The sequence below is a fragment of the Schistocerca nitens genome, chromosome 9 (assembly GCF_023898315.1).
Source record: "Schistocerca nitens isolate TAMUIC-IGC-003100 chromosome 9, iqSchNite1.1, whole genome shotgun sequence".
NCBI classification, from domain to species: Eukaryota; Metazoa; Arthropoda; class Insecta; order Orthoptera; family Acrididae; genus Schistocerca; species Schistocerca nitens.
The window spans coordinates 406153717-406167832 of NC_064622.1; the positions used below are offsets into that span (position 1 = coordinate 406153717).

General features: G+C 45.0%; 1 protein-coding gene across 1 annotated transcript in view; it reads left to right on the forward strand.

Moving 5' to 3' along the window:
• Positions 1 to 3207: 3207 nt before the first annotated feature.
• The window catches only part of LOC126203710 (tyramine receptor tyra-2), an 85508-nt gene continuing 74599 nt past the window's right edge, over positions 3208 to 14116 (forward strand). The window contains exon 1 of the mRNA XM_049938085.1: positions 3208 to 3621. The gene's annotated coding sequence lies outside the window, so the exon portion shown is untranslated. The remainder of the gene's footprint in view (positions 3622 to 14116) is intronic.

Consider the following 14116-nt stretch of genomic DNA (forward strand, 5'->3'; position numbering starts at 1 on the left):
TCATATGTGTTTATACAGGGTGGTCCATTAATAGTGACTGGGCCAAATATCTCACGAAATAAGCGTCAAACGAAAAAACTATGGTTGGCCCGCTAGATGGCGCTGCCATTGGTCAAACGGATATCAACTGCGTTATTTAAAATAGGAACAACCATTTTTATTACATATTTGTGTAGTACGTAAAGAAATATGAATGTTTTAGTTGGACCACTTTTTTCGCTTTGTGATAGATGGCGCTGTAATAGTCACAAACGTATAAGTACGTGGTATCACGTAATATTCCGCCAGTGCGGACGGTATTTGCTTCGTGATACATTACCCGTGTTAAAATGGACCGTTTACCAATTGCGGAAAAGGTCGATATCGTGTTGATGTATGGCTATTGTGATCAAAATGCCCAACGGGTGTGTGCTACGTATGCTGCTCGGTATCCTGGACGACATCGTCCAAGTGTCCGGACCGTTCGCTGGATACTTACGTTATTTAAGGAAACAGGAAGTTTTCAGACACATGTGAAACGTCAACCACGACCTGCAACAAATGATGATGCCCAAGTGGGAGTTTTAGCTGCTGTCGCGGCTAATCCGCACATCAGTAGCAGACAAATTGCGCGAGAATCGGGAATCTCTAAAACGTCGGTGTTGAGAATGCTACATCAACATCCATTGCATCCTTACCATATTTCTCTGCACCAGGAATTGCATGGCGACGACTTTGAACGTCGTGTACAGTTCTGCCACTGGGCACAAAACAAATTACGGGACGATGACAGATTATTTGCACTCATTCCATTTAGCGACGAAGCGTCATTCACCAACAGCGGTAATGTAAACCGGCATAATATGCACTATTGGGCAACGGAAAATCCACGATGGCTGCGAAAAGTGGAACATCAGCGACCTTGGCGGGTTAATGTATGGTGCGGCATTATGGGAGGAAGGATAATTGGCCCTCATTTTATCGATGGCAATCTAAATGGTGCAATGTATGCTGATTTCCTACGTAATGTTCTACCGATGTTACTACAAGATGTTTCACTGCATGACAGAATGGCGATGTACTTCCAACATGATGGATGTCCGGCAAATAGTGCGGTTGAAGCGGTATTGAATAGCATATTTCATGACAGGTGGATTGGACGTCGAAGCACCATACCATGGCCCGCACGTTCACTTGATCTGACGTCCCCGGATTTCTTTCTGTGGGGAAAGTTGAAGAATATTTGCTATCGTGATCCACCGACAACGGCTGTCAACATGCGTCAGCGCATTGTCAGTGCATGTGCGAACATTACGGAAGGTAACTAATTGCTGTTGAGAGGAATGTCGTTACACGTATTGTCAAATGAATTGAGGTTGACGGACATCATTTTGAGCATTTACTGCATTAATGTGGTATTTACAGGTAATCACGCTTAACAGCAAGCGTTCTCAGATATGATAAGTTCACAAAGTTACATGTATCACATTGGAACAAACGAAATAAAATGTTCAAACGTACCTACGTTCTGTATTTTAATTTAAAAAACCTACCGGTTACCAACAGTTCGTCTAAAATTGTGAGCCATATGTTTGTGACTATTACAGCACCATCTATCACAAAGCGTAAAAAGTGGTCCAACTAAAACATTCATATTTCTTTACGTACTACACTAATATGTAATAAAAATGGGGGTTCCTATTAAAGAAAAAACGCAGTTGATATCCGTTTGACCTATGGCATCACCATCTAGAGGGGCCAACCTTAGCGCCATCTGGTTTCCCCCTTCAGCTAGACAAGTTTCGTTCTTTGTAGTTTTTTTCGTTGACGCTTATTTCGTGAGATATTTGACCCGGTCACGATCAACGGACCACCCTGTATATCGTAAGATGACGCTGCAGTAAATATATAAAATAAGCTCGAATTCAGTGTTGCGTCAGAAGTTCAGGGCAATCGGTGAAGAACTTTCGGAGATTTAACCTCAGCAATACCAAGGCATTTTGCAAAACTTTCATTACCATTGTGCCTATCCCAAAAAATATTTAAAAAAAAACAAAATTCGTCAATTGTCGTTGAATTATAGTAACTTCACATTCTTTAAAGAGGTACTGATTTGTAAGTTAGGTCCAGAAGCTGAAAATAAATTGTAACACACTCTTAGCAATATCAACGCATTTTCAATAAGATGTGTGCCTAATTTATGACCGCCACAAAAACTATAAAAAGTACAAATTTCGCTACTGTTGTTGAGTTTTAGCCCCAACATTGTTTTTAAAAGAGATATTGTTGTGTAAGTAAGATACCGAAACAGGAAATATTGAATACTACCTTCATTGGGAAAAGTGACATCTACTACTGAGACTTAAATTTTTCGGTTAATTTTAACAGCAAAATTTAAAAGACGTATGGAGTCTGGTAAAAGAAATGATTAAAAACAAGAAACATATAAAGAACATGACTAGACTACAGAAGTGGAGATAAAGCACCCCCCCCCCCCTCCGCCTTCTCCAACCTTGGTATTGCGAGCCTTGAGATTTTGAACGATCGAAGATTTACGTTTTTATTAATATAGATAGAGGTTTCTAGAATGAGAGCACTTGCCCGCGAAAGGCAAAGGTCCCGAGTTCGAGTCTCGGTCCGGCACACAGTTTTAATCTGCCAGGAAGTTTCATATCAGCGCACACTCCGCTGCAGAGTGAAAATTTCACTCTAGAAACAACCCCAAGGCTGTGGCTAAGCCATGTCTCCGCAATATCCATTCTTCCAGGAGTGCTAGTTCTGCAAGGTTCGCAGGAGAGCTTCTGTGAAGTTTGGAAGGTAGGAGACGAGGTACTGGTGGAATTAACAGCTGTGAGGACGGGTCGTGAGTCGTGCTTAGGTGAGCAGTCGGTAGAACACTTGAGCACTTGCCCGCGAAAGGCAAAGGTCCCGAGTTCGAGTCTCGGTCCGGCACACAGTTTTAATCTGCCAGGATGTTTCATAGATAGAGGTTTCCGAATATTAATGGCAACCTCTGTAGCTGCATGCGAGGAGAGCATCGAAGTCACCAGCAGACGCGCGGCTTCCCGCGAGAGAGATCTCCGCGCGAGTGTCAGTGGCGGAGCAGACAGCAGAGCGGCAGTGTGGGGAGCTGGGCGCAGACCGGTCCCGCTGCCCCCTCCACCGCGACGGAGCCAGCCGGGGACAGCCGAGCGGCTGGTCTGTGATAAGCCGACGCGGCCGGCGGGCGCGCGCTCAGTCTGCCTCTGGTGTCCGCCAGTTGACGCGCCCAGTCGCTGCCGCGTGCGCCAACGTCTGCGGAGAGCCACCTGGAGCGCCAACACACACACGCAGCACAAGACGAGGCAGGCGTCTGCTGCTGCGGGCATCCACCATCACCTCACCTGCCGCTCCAGCTCCCCGTCTGTAGGTGACGTCCGTGTAAATGGGCGGTCGCGATGTCGATGACAGCTCCGTGTCCGAGCGAGTGCCTGTCGAACGCGAGACACGAGTGCGTGTGTAAAAATCTGCGCCGATTCAAACTGAGACCACTGGACTGAACGGCTTTTTTCTTGTTTACGAAGTGAACCCCCTCTACGTTTACCACGGAGGAAACTACGCTCCACTCGGCGCCCACAGTGACTGAGCCACCGACGATATTAGGTGAGTACTGCAAAATTCCCGCTCCAGCTACCCGCACGCTTTTTTGTTGCATTGTTCGCTGGGCGCAACAAGGGGAACGTTGTTGCCGCAGCAACCTGCTAAGCGAAGTGAAAGTTTTCAGTCTAAATGTAGAAATGAACGCCACAAGGCCCACGCTTACGGGCCTTGCAGTGCGATTCGGGACTGGCTAACTGTTCTTTCTAGGTTGATTATCTCAGGTCCTTCCTTTTAACCGCAAGTGTGTTCTTCAAACACGTATCAGAAGTAGCGCTTTACTTGTTTGTCCTCACAGCTGTTTCAGAACCGGTTGCGGATGCCTGACAAGTTACCCGTTGAAAGTTCAAATTAATTATGAAACACAAGGCTCTGTGGTTTGTTTATATTTATGAAAGCCATATGTTGCGTGTAAGCTTACGTAATTTATTAGGTCAAACCAAACAAATCTAGCTCTCCTTAACATTTGAGACAAATTTCTTAGTGTTTCATGTGTAACAACCATTATTTAAATATCTAGCTCAGGCATCTGATCTCTGACAATAACGAGGATTTGTTATCTGTACAAATACGGCGTCTAACGGCGGACGTGACAGTTTCCAAACATTTTTTTTTTAGTTCATGAGTTTTTTAAGACCAAAAATTAAAGAAATATTGTCTGTCTGTCTACCTATCGAAAATGAATTCTTCACTGCTTTGTCAAATTTTGTTAACACGCGCTTGCTTTTATGTGACAACCCTCTCACCATAATTCCAGAAAAACGCATATCACAACACGCTGCTTTCTGTGTGTTTTCGAAAATGCACTGCGCACAAAAATATTAAACAGCTAGCAAAGCGACCGGTTCTCTGCTTTTTTTGTATTATTACTGTACTCGCCATGACGTAGTGGTGGTGGTTTTGGAAGCCCTGCGCCCAATTTCTGTGAAGCAAACTGTGTTTGTTATGTTTCACTCAGTATAATTGTCCGTTGTTATCACTGTTTTTATTTATTTTTTTAATATGGTCCAGCCTCATGGAAGAGACAGTACGCGTATTAGTGAATTATGTCAAATGATAAGTGCATTGCGTGTGCTTGTAGATATTACTTGACTTTTGATGTAAGGTAGTGAACGTATCAGTACCTGCCAAAACATAAAATGTGTACTAATAGAAAAAGTAAATTTCTAGAATGACTCAATGATCATTGTGATCTTCGTGAATGATACTGTATATACCCCTTAATAATACTTCTAATTCTTTCCCACAAAATTTCATGACTTGTGTTGGCCACTGCGAAACATAATACCTTTAGGACAAAGTTCAGCATCAAAGTGCAATGTAACTTACGCCTGTCAATACTGTACGGTAACTGATCTGGACGGAGTCATCAGCGAAACTTGCGTTATGATTTTCATTGCTACTGTTGCAGCCTCCCATTGTGCAGTTCTGTCCATTTCGCGTCTTTTCCTAGACTTTGAACTATGTCCGGCTTGATGTTTACCAACATCATGGTTTCCCATGTACTGTAATTGCTTTCTCTGCCATTTACGGTTTTTTTTCCCTCTCTTTACATCATACCTCGCTTCTTGTTTACCGGCGCCTTCAAACGCTGTACTGCTACTCTCTAAATTATACGTTTATAGCCGTAACAAGCGTGTTTGCCTCCCCGCAATTACTGACAACGCATGGCTATACATCCGCATTCAATGAATGCCACTTTCCCAAGACAAAATAGGCATTTATTTAGCTTCACCTAGCAATATGACTGTTTGAAACTCATTCCGAAAAACAAAGCCAAGTAGCGAATATAGCATTGCTTTCCGGTATGCAGTGGTCGGTAAAATTTACGCAGGCATGGTTCCCTAGAACCCTAATACTAACAACATTAAACCTTGATGATGTAGATAGTGCTTATGCCCTACTTGCGATTCCGAATTGTCAGATGATTTATTTACTTTGGTACCTACAGTGAAAAGTGACAGAATCGTAATAAAATTTGCATCGGGGGGGAAGGGGGGGGGGTGAAGCCTGCTGAGAGTGTAATACATAGTTTTCCTAACTTTTGTGACGCCTTACATTATCTCGTTCAGGTCAGCTGCAATATAGATGGCTTCAAAGCCTCACCTCACCAACTTCAAGCGGAAGAGGGGTAGAACAACAGATGCAAAACTTCCCACGTTCCACAGGGAAAGGGAGTGATTATTTTTTCTGGCCTTGGTGCCCCTGCAATTTTCTTCTTTAGTCCTTTGTCCAGGACGGTTGTTTCTGCGCAATTTTGCCCTTCGCATTGCTGGATTTTCCATACATAGCCTTTTCTCGTCCGGCTTTTTTTCCTGTCAAAGCTATTCTAACAAAATTCTCAACGAAAGCAGGTACAGCAATAAAAGAAAATATCCTTGGCAATTACCATGATAGAAACACCCAGGAATTTGGCATTTGTGTGTACACAGTAAGTATAGAAAGGGTCAGAATCCTTAGTAATGTTACCTGCTCGGCTACTTGCATTTTTATCTTATCTGTAATAGCCACTACAACGTATCTCGAAACTTTACAAATTCTCATTGAAAACTGCCTTGCCACGATTGTTGGGTTCACTCGCACCTTGCCAGAAAGTCCTTGGTTCGAGCAACATGCCCTCCTCATCACTTTTTCCGTTATCAGATATTAACATCGAAAGTAAAATAAAATTTAAAACTTGATTCTTAAACTTTGGCGAAATTTTCAAGCGCAATGATTTTAATGCCGATTTGATACATTAACAATAATAAAAAAATATCTTTTGTTTAAAAATCTATTTATCCCCTTTATTTTCTCTATGGAATCTTTGCTATTGCAAACACGCCCATGACTACAATCTTGTCTTTATTTCAGCATGAACTTGAAAACAAATGTAATGTCACTTTTTTTCCTCTGTATGTGCAGTATTACAGCGGATTTAACTACTAGTTTCAAATAAGCTCAGGATTTTTTCTTATTAAACGTGTGTCATAGTACTGCATACTATCTTCAGAGAGCTTTATCATTTGCTCTTACTGCCGACTGTACATTAAGAACCAACGCTTTTCGGGTACTCATGTAAGAGACATGAAGAAAAGAAGGGGATACAGCCATCGACCTAAAAAGGAGGCTTAATATTTTAGAGTCTAAACTTGAAACATTGGGGAAACTTACATTTGGAGCAAATGACATTCAAATTGCCGTCTGGTCGATTAAAGATAATGCTCTGATGGTTCCTTTGTCTGGCATACAGCCAGTTTTCTTGGCCTATTCCAGAATGTGCTAATCTTTGTTCTGTCTATTCTCTCTCCCCTTTTTTGCTTTCTCCCCCTCTCTCCCCTTTTTTGCTTTCTCCCCCTCTCTCCCCTTTTTTGCTTTCCCCCCCTCTCTCCCCTTTTTTGGTTTCTCCCCCTGTACACAAAAATGCCAAATTCCTGGGTGTTTCCTCCCTATCTTTGGATGACTGGAAATGAACAAGCAGGCTGTAGCTGACAACCTGACCTGATGCTTTTATGAATTTGATCATACCATGAAAAAGGATATGTGGGATGCCAATAGCATTAAGGCTCGTTATTGCCTCTTTGCTATAGTCCATCTATTAAAATCAGACCTGACTTTGTGGCTTGGGACGAGCCGTTAAATAATCGAAAACTGAACCAAATGGGAGCTCGTGCGACATCTTCCCACATCCCAACGCCCACACTCCTCCTAGATACGGGAAACACTTTTTATCACGGAAGCAGAGTAATGACGAAGGAATTAAGTTTCCCGATAGAAATGTGGGAGTTCGAAGAAAACCGCCAAGTGCTGAAACGCAAGCACAAAAGGTTTCCTTCAACGCGCACCTGGTAACGTGCAAGAAGTTGGAATGGAATGCACGCATTGCAGCTGTATCAGGGTTCCCCCGCTCCGCCATACTTGAAAGAGCAACAGACTCGCCAGTCTTGTTCAGTGAATAGGCGACAGAGCGTTCGCCGCGATGCAAAGTGAGGGAGACGGCGAACACGGCTGTCTGGCCAGATTATCTTCGCTGGTCAGCATATTTCCGATTCCCCTCTTGTAATGCTCTTCGAGTTGACGAAAAGTCTGGGAGCGTTACAGTATCCTTGATACCAGCAGCCTGTAGCGAGAAAAATACGGATTTCCGCCCAAGAATTGTGGTTAAAATGGTACAAAGAAAAGCCGTTAATATTTAGACTCGTACATGAATCACCATTGTGCTGTCGCAAGGTAAGCTAAATTAATTCACGTGGAGAACTCTTCTCTGTTACTTAATATTTGCACTACTTCACTGCATCGCAATGAAAAATGGCAGACGAAACATTCAATAAGTATTAGCATAGTCTGTGATCTGCCATCTGCATCTACCGAAAACGAAGATTAATTCTCTACTGTTACACCTTTCTCCATATCGAACTGTGACGTAGTTCATCCGTTTGCGGAAAAATTAAAAGCACCTTAGGACAAGATCACGGTGACCTTCCTCCAGATAGTAACAATAAGTTCCGCTCTTACTAAGTTTTTGCTTTTCCCTTAGTTCAATGACCTCTTAAAACCATTCCTTCGATTTCTATCGGCCAATACTCATATAGGAAGAAAAATTTCGAAAGTTGAATAAAGGTTTCCTGTGTGATAAATTTGATGTGGCTGAAGCTGATTGCAGCAGAATGCTGAGTTCTTGTAAAACGAATGGCTGAAACATAATGATGCACAAAGAAGCACGTGGTGAACACACTACTCAACGCACGACGAGAGCCGATAGTCGATTGGCTTTAATCTCCATTTACGCAAACAGACTTTTTTGTCTGTATCGACAACGTTTGGTAATGTGAGTCTACTGCAGCATCCCTGGACAGGCTCTCGTCTGTCAAGAGTCATCTTTTTGTTAGCACTTCCACGTCAAAATTGCGCGTGTTGTGAGACCTGCCTGCTGTGCAGTTTGTTAACAGAATGGTGGTCAAAATATAGAATTAAGGAACTAAGAGGGTCAGTAATGTTTACTAATGACCTAAGTAAAGGTCACAAGTTGGATGGTAAATTCTACACACGGATGATAAATGAAAGGACAGGGAAAATTACAATTGGAAGAAAACAGCCCTCGGTCACTATTTTTAATGAATTAACCGGGTTTCAACACTGCTAGGAGTGTCTTCCTCAGAATTTAAATCAAAGAATGGTCACAGAATGATGTCTAAAAACGTATGATACAGAGTATAAGTACAGAACCATCGTGAAAGACTGGCAGTACTTATATGTCACGTATAAAATAACAAATATGCCAAAAGGGCATTAGTCACAAAGATATTTAAGATAAAAAATTGTGATGGCGAGCCACTAAGAGCTGCTCGTTACTTGCGCGGTTACAGGTTGCAAACACTCCTAGCAGTGTTGAAACCCGGTTAATTCGTTAAAAATAGTGACCTAGGGCTGTTTTCTAGAAATTGTAACTATTCACGTCTCTGAACTTGCAGCCATGTACAAAACTTTGCGACAGGGAAAGTGTTGGCCAAGCATTTCAAAACATCAGCATCCATTTACTCGGCAAGATATAAAGGTACAAACACATTCAGAAACGTTTATTATGCAGTAAAGAGTCTATTTACTTTATCCTTTGTATCTCGTTTTCTTTCTACTTGCCAAATAACTACGAAAGGGTATTTTCCCCATTCCTTAGATTTGGTTTTTGCACCGTTGGTGTAATTTTCATTAAAATGTTTTCCGCCTATTTAGCTTTTATTTGTGTATTTTACACATATTACAAGTAACTTATTGTTCAGATATTTGACCTCCTTGTAGCAGAAAACTAGTAGAAAAGTCCTCATGCAGCTTCTGCAATGAGTCAAGGAAAAAAGCAAACAACAAGATGAAGATTAAGGAGGGATAAAAGCATAATCCATAACATCAGTGAGCGCAGCGAGAATAAGTTAGCAGACGGCTCCAGAACACCTACTCCAGCGCACGCACATTCTGCAGCATTGACTGTATCGACTGTAGAGTTCTAGACATACTCGGTGGTGTCAATTGCTAATTCTCGTCCGTGACGCATCGCGACGTTGTTGGTGGCAGGTTTACACGCGCCCACCACGAGGAGCTGATTTTGACCAGAAAGTCACTCGTGTAAAAACGGCTTCAGTTCGAAAACGTTTATGAGCTGGATACATCTTCAAATAGCTGACAGAGCGCCTTTCAGTCTTAACGTTCCTCTCTGTTACAGGGAGGCGAAAGCATGCGCGCAGCTTGAAGGCCCTCCCACTTTCTAAAGCCCTCCGCTACACACACACACACACACACACACACACACACACACACACACACACACACACACAGTGGGCCCACGGCGGGAAGAATGCTCGTCCCCGATTCGAGGCGGCTCGGTCTCCGTGTATACCTCTGCCGCCGCTGAGTCTGCCGCGTCCAGAATACGCAATCAACCCGACGGTCGGTCGGCTGTGGAAGTAGGAGGCGGTTCGCCGTTACGTGGCCTCTCCAGCCTGAACCAGATCGCCGTACCCTGCTGGAGCGCTGGAATCTCCAGGCCGACCCGTTCGGACGCCTCAGGGAAGTCCGACACCATAGGTGGTGCCTGTCGTCGTAGCTCGCGTGTTTCCCCGCCCCGGGAAGGTTCTGCCTCGGTGGATGGGAACACGGCGCGGTCGGAATTAGCTCGCAAATACTGAAATAACCGCTGTCTGTCACGTAATAGTAGTGCTTCCGCCTGCGCATAATAGCACGCCGCATGGCCACCGGAGGGCGAAGATTTTACCGTATTTGCGCTTGTTACCAGTCTGATTCGAAGGGCAGAGTTCTCTTTAAAGGCGCCATTCCATCTCTTCCCACAAACTCGAGGAGCCTGTATGTACCGGGTGATCAAAATGTCAGCATAAATTTGAAAACTTAATAAACCACGGAATAATGTAGATAGGGAGGTACAAATCGACACCCATGCTTGGAATGACATGGGGTTTTATTAGAACCAAAAAATAAAAACGTTCAAAAAATGTCCGACAGATGGCGCTTCATCTGACCAGAATAGCAATAATTAGCATAACAAAGTAAGACTAAGCAAAGATGATGTTCTTTACAGGAAATGCTCAATATGTCCACCATTATTCCTCAACAATAGCTGTAGTCGAGGAATAGTGTTGTGAACAGCACTGTAAAGCATGTCCGGAGTTACGGTGAGGCATTGGCGTCGGATATTGTCTCTCAGCATCCCTAGAGATGTCGGTCGATCACGATACACTTGCGACTTCAGGTAACCCCAAAGCCAATAACGGCACGGACTGAGGTCTGGGGACCTGGGAGGCCAAGCATGACGAAAGTGGTGTCTGAGCACACGATCATCACCAAACGACGCGTGCAAGAGATCTTTCACCCGTCTAGTAATATGGGGTGGAGCGCCATCCTGCAGGTGTTTATCAGCCAGGCTGGGGGTGATGCGGTTCTGTAACATATCGGTGTACCTCTCACCCGTCACGGTAGTAGTTACAAAACCAGAATCACGCATTTCCTTGAAGAAAAAAGTCCCGATAACGGTAGATGTGGTAACGTGACTTTCTCGTCGTGCAATGGAATTTCTACGACAGTTCTAGGATTTTCGGTAGCCCAAATTCTGCAATTGTGGGCGTTGACAGACCCTCGGAGAGTGAAATGAGCTTCGTCGGTCCACAACACGTTACTCAACCAATCGTCATCTTCCGCTATCTTTTGAAACGCCCACACCGCAAATGCCCTCCGCTTCACTAAATCGCCAGGTAACAGTTCATGATGTCGATGGATTTTGTACGGATAGCATCGGAGGGTACGCCTCAGTGCCAACCAAACAGTAGTGTATGGAATGTCGGTGCGACGTGCGACTGCACGAGCGCTGACTTCCCCGTGCATAGACGAACCCGCTTCAGTCTCCATTTCTTCCTGAACTGTCTCAGCAGCATTACGCCTTGTGCTCGGTCAGCCACTACGGGGTCTATCGTCTAAACAACCCGTGGCTTCGAACTTCGAAATCATTCTCGCCACAGCTGCATTTGCCAACGGACCTTTATCCGTTCGAATCCCCTTCCTATGGCGATAGGATCGTAGCGCTGAACTAGCACATTCCTCATTCTGATAATACAGCTTCACTAAAAGCGCCTTTTCAGGTAATGTCAACATGCTGCGACTGCTGGCGCATCTGATTCTCTCTCTCAATACAGCTCCTTTTATACACGATTGTCATGCGCAGTCACTGTCGTTTTGCTGTCCAGCGCCATCCGTCGGACATTTTGTGAACTTCGTTTTTTTTGTGTGTGTGTGTGTGTGTTCTAATAAAACCCCAAGTCATTCCAAGCATATGTGTCAATTTTTACCTCTCTATCTACATTATTCCATGATTTATTAAGTTTTCAAATTTATACTGACTTTTTGATCACCCGGTATATTGCCTTCGTCGAGTTATATTCCATAGCCTGGTGTGTTCGGCAGTTTTCGTCACGAAAAAAGTCGGATTTTTTTCCGCCCAGTAATTTGCGGGTGATTCTCGGTATCGACCTGGTGACTGCAGCGCTGTGGCCGTTTGATGTTGCGAGCACTTGCACTCACGGCGCCCAGCGTTACGAGGCGGTCGTAAAGGCAGGCTGCGGCGCGGCGCCCACGCGGCTGAAAAGCGGCGCCCGCCGCCAGCACTCCCCCTAGCTGCCCAGCCGCCAGAGCCTTAACGACCGGCGGCTGTGGCTGTGGCTGTCGAGGGCGAGGTCGGGGGAACGGCCGCCAGCCACTGCCAATGCCGGCGGGCCGCGTCCCGGCCGCCGAGCCGAACCCCGCTCCCTCCGTGGGCTGGCGCTTCCCGCCTCCCGAGCCCCATTACCTCGCCCTGCAACCACTCATTACGTATTTTTGGCGGTGCTGAAATATCGTGTCAGCAATCAAGTCTGCAGAAGCAGATTATCGTTGTCATTTCAACAAATACCTCTGCAGTTGATTTTGTCTATATGTACACTACTGGCCATTAAAATTGCTAAACCACGAAGATGATCTGCTACAGACAGGAAGAAGATTCTGTGATATGCAAATGAAGAGCTTTTCAGACCATTCACACAAGGTTGGCGCCGGTGGCGACACCTACAACGTGCTGACATGAGGAAAGTTTCCAACCGATTTCTCATACACAAACAGCAGTTGACCGGCGTTGCCTGGTGAAACGTTGTTGTGATGGCTCGTGTGAGGAGGAGGAGGAGGAATGCGTACCGTCACGTTTCCGACTTTGATAAAGGTCAGATTGTAGCCCATCGCGATTGCGGTTTATCGTATCGCGACATTGCTGCTCGCGTTGGTCGAGATCCAATGACTGTTAGCAGAATATGGAATCGGTGGGTTCAGGAGGGTAATACGGAACGCCGTGCTGGATCCCAACGGCCTCGTATCACTAGCAGTCGAGATGACAGGCATCTTATCCGCACGGCTGTAACGGATCGTGCAGCCACGCCTCGATCCCTGTTGTCAACACCTGGGGACGTTTGCAAGACGACAACCATCTGCACCAACAGTTCGACGACGTTTCCAGCAGGATGGTCTATCAGCTCGGAGACCACGGCTGCGGTTACTCTTGACGCTGCATCACAGATAGGAGCGCCTGCGATGGTGCACTCAACGACAAACCTGGCTGCAGGATTGGAAAAACGTCATTTTTTCGGAAGAATGCAGGTTCTGTATACAGCATCATGATGGTTTGGCGACATTGCGGTGAATGCACATTGGAAGCGTGTATTCGTCATCGCCATACTGGTGAGATGGTACGGAGTGCCATTGGTTACACGTCTCGGTCACCTCTTGTTCGCATTGACGGCACTTTCAACAGTGGTCGTTACATTCCAGATGTATTATGACCCATGGCTCTATCCTTCATTCGATTCCAGCGAAACCCTACATTTCAGCAGGATAATGCACGACCGCATGTTGCAGTTCGTGTAGGGGCCTTTCTCGACTGCTGCCCTCGCCAGCACATTATCCAATTCTGTCTCCAATTGAAAACGTCTGGTCATTGGTGGCCGAGCAACTGGCTCGTCACAATACGCCAGTCACTGCTCTTGGTGAACTGTGGTATCGTGTTGAGGCTGCATGGAAGGCTGTGCCTGTACACGCCATCCAAGCTCTGTTTGACTCCACGCCCAGGCCTATCAAGGCCGTTATTACGGCCAGAGGTGGTTGTTCTGGGTACTGATTTCTCCGGATCTATGCACCCAAATTGCGTGAAAATGTAATCACATGTCAGTTCTAGTATGATATATTTGTCCAATGAATACCAGTTTATCATCTGCAATTCTTCTTGGAGTAGCAATTTTAAAGGCCAGTAATGTATGACGAGAAATGTTCTAAGACAGGGTGTTCAACCTGCAGCCTGCGTGAAGCCAAAGAAATTTCCCCTAATTGCCGTTTATGAAAGGTTGTGATAAATTAAATGTTCTCAGTCTGAAACTCCAGCAGTCACACCATGCCCTTCTCTGACTGGTCCAACATGATTTTTTTTATTTTATTTTTTGCAGTAAAA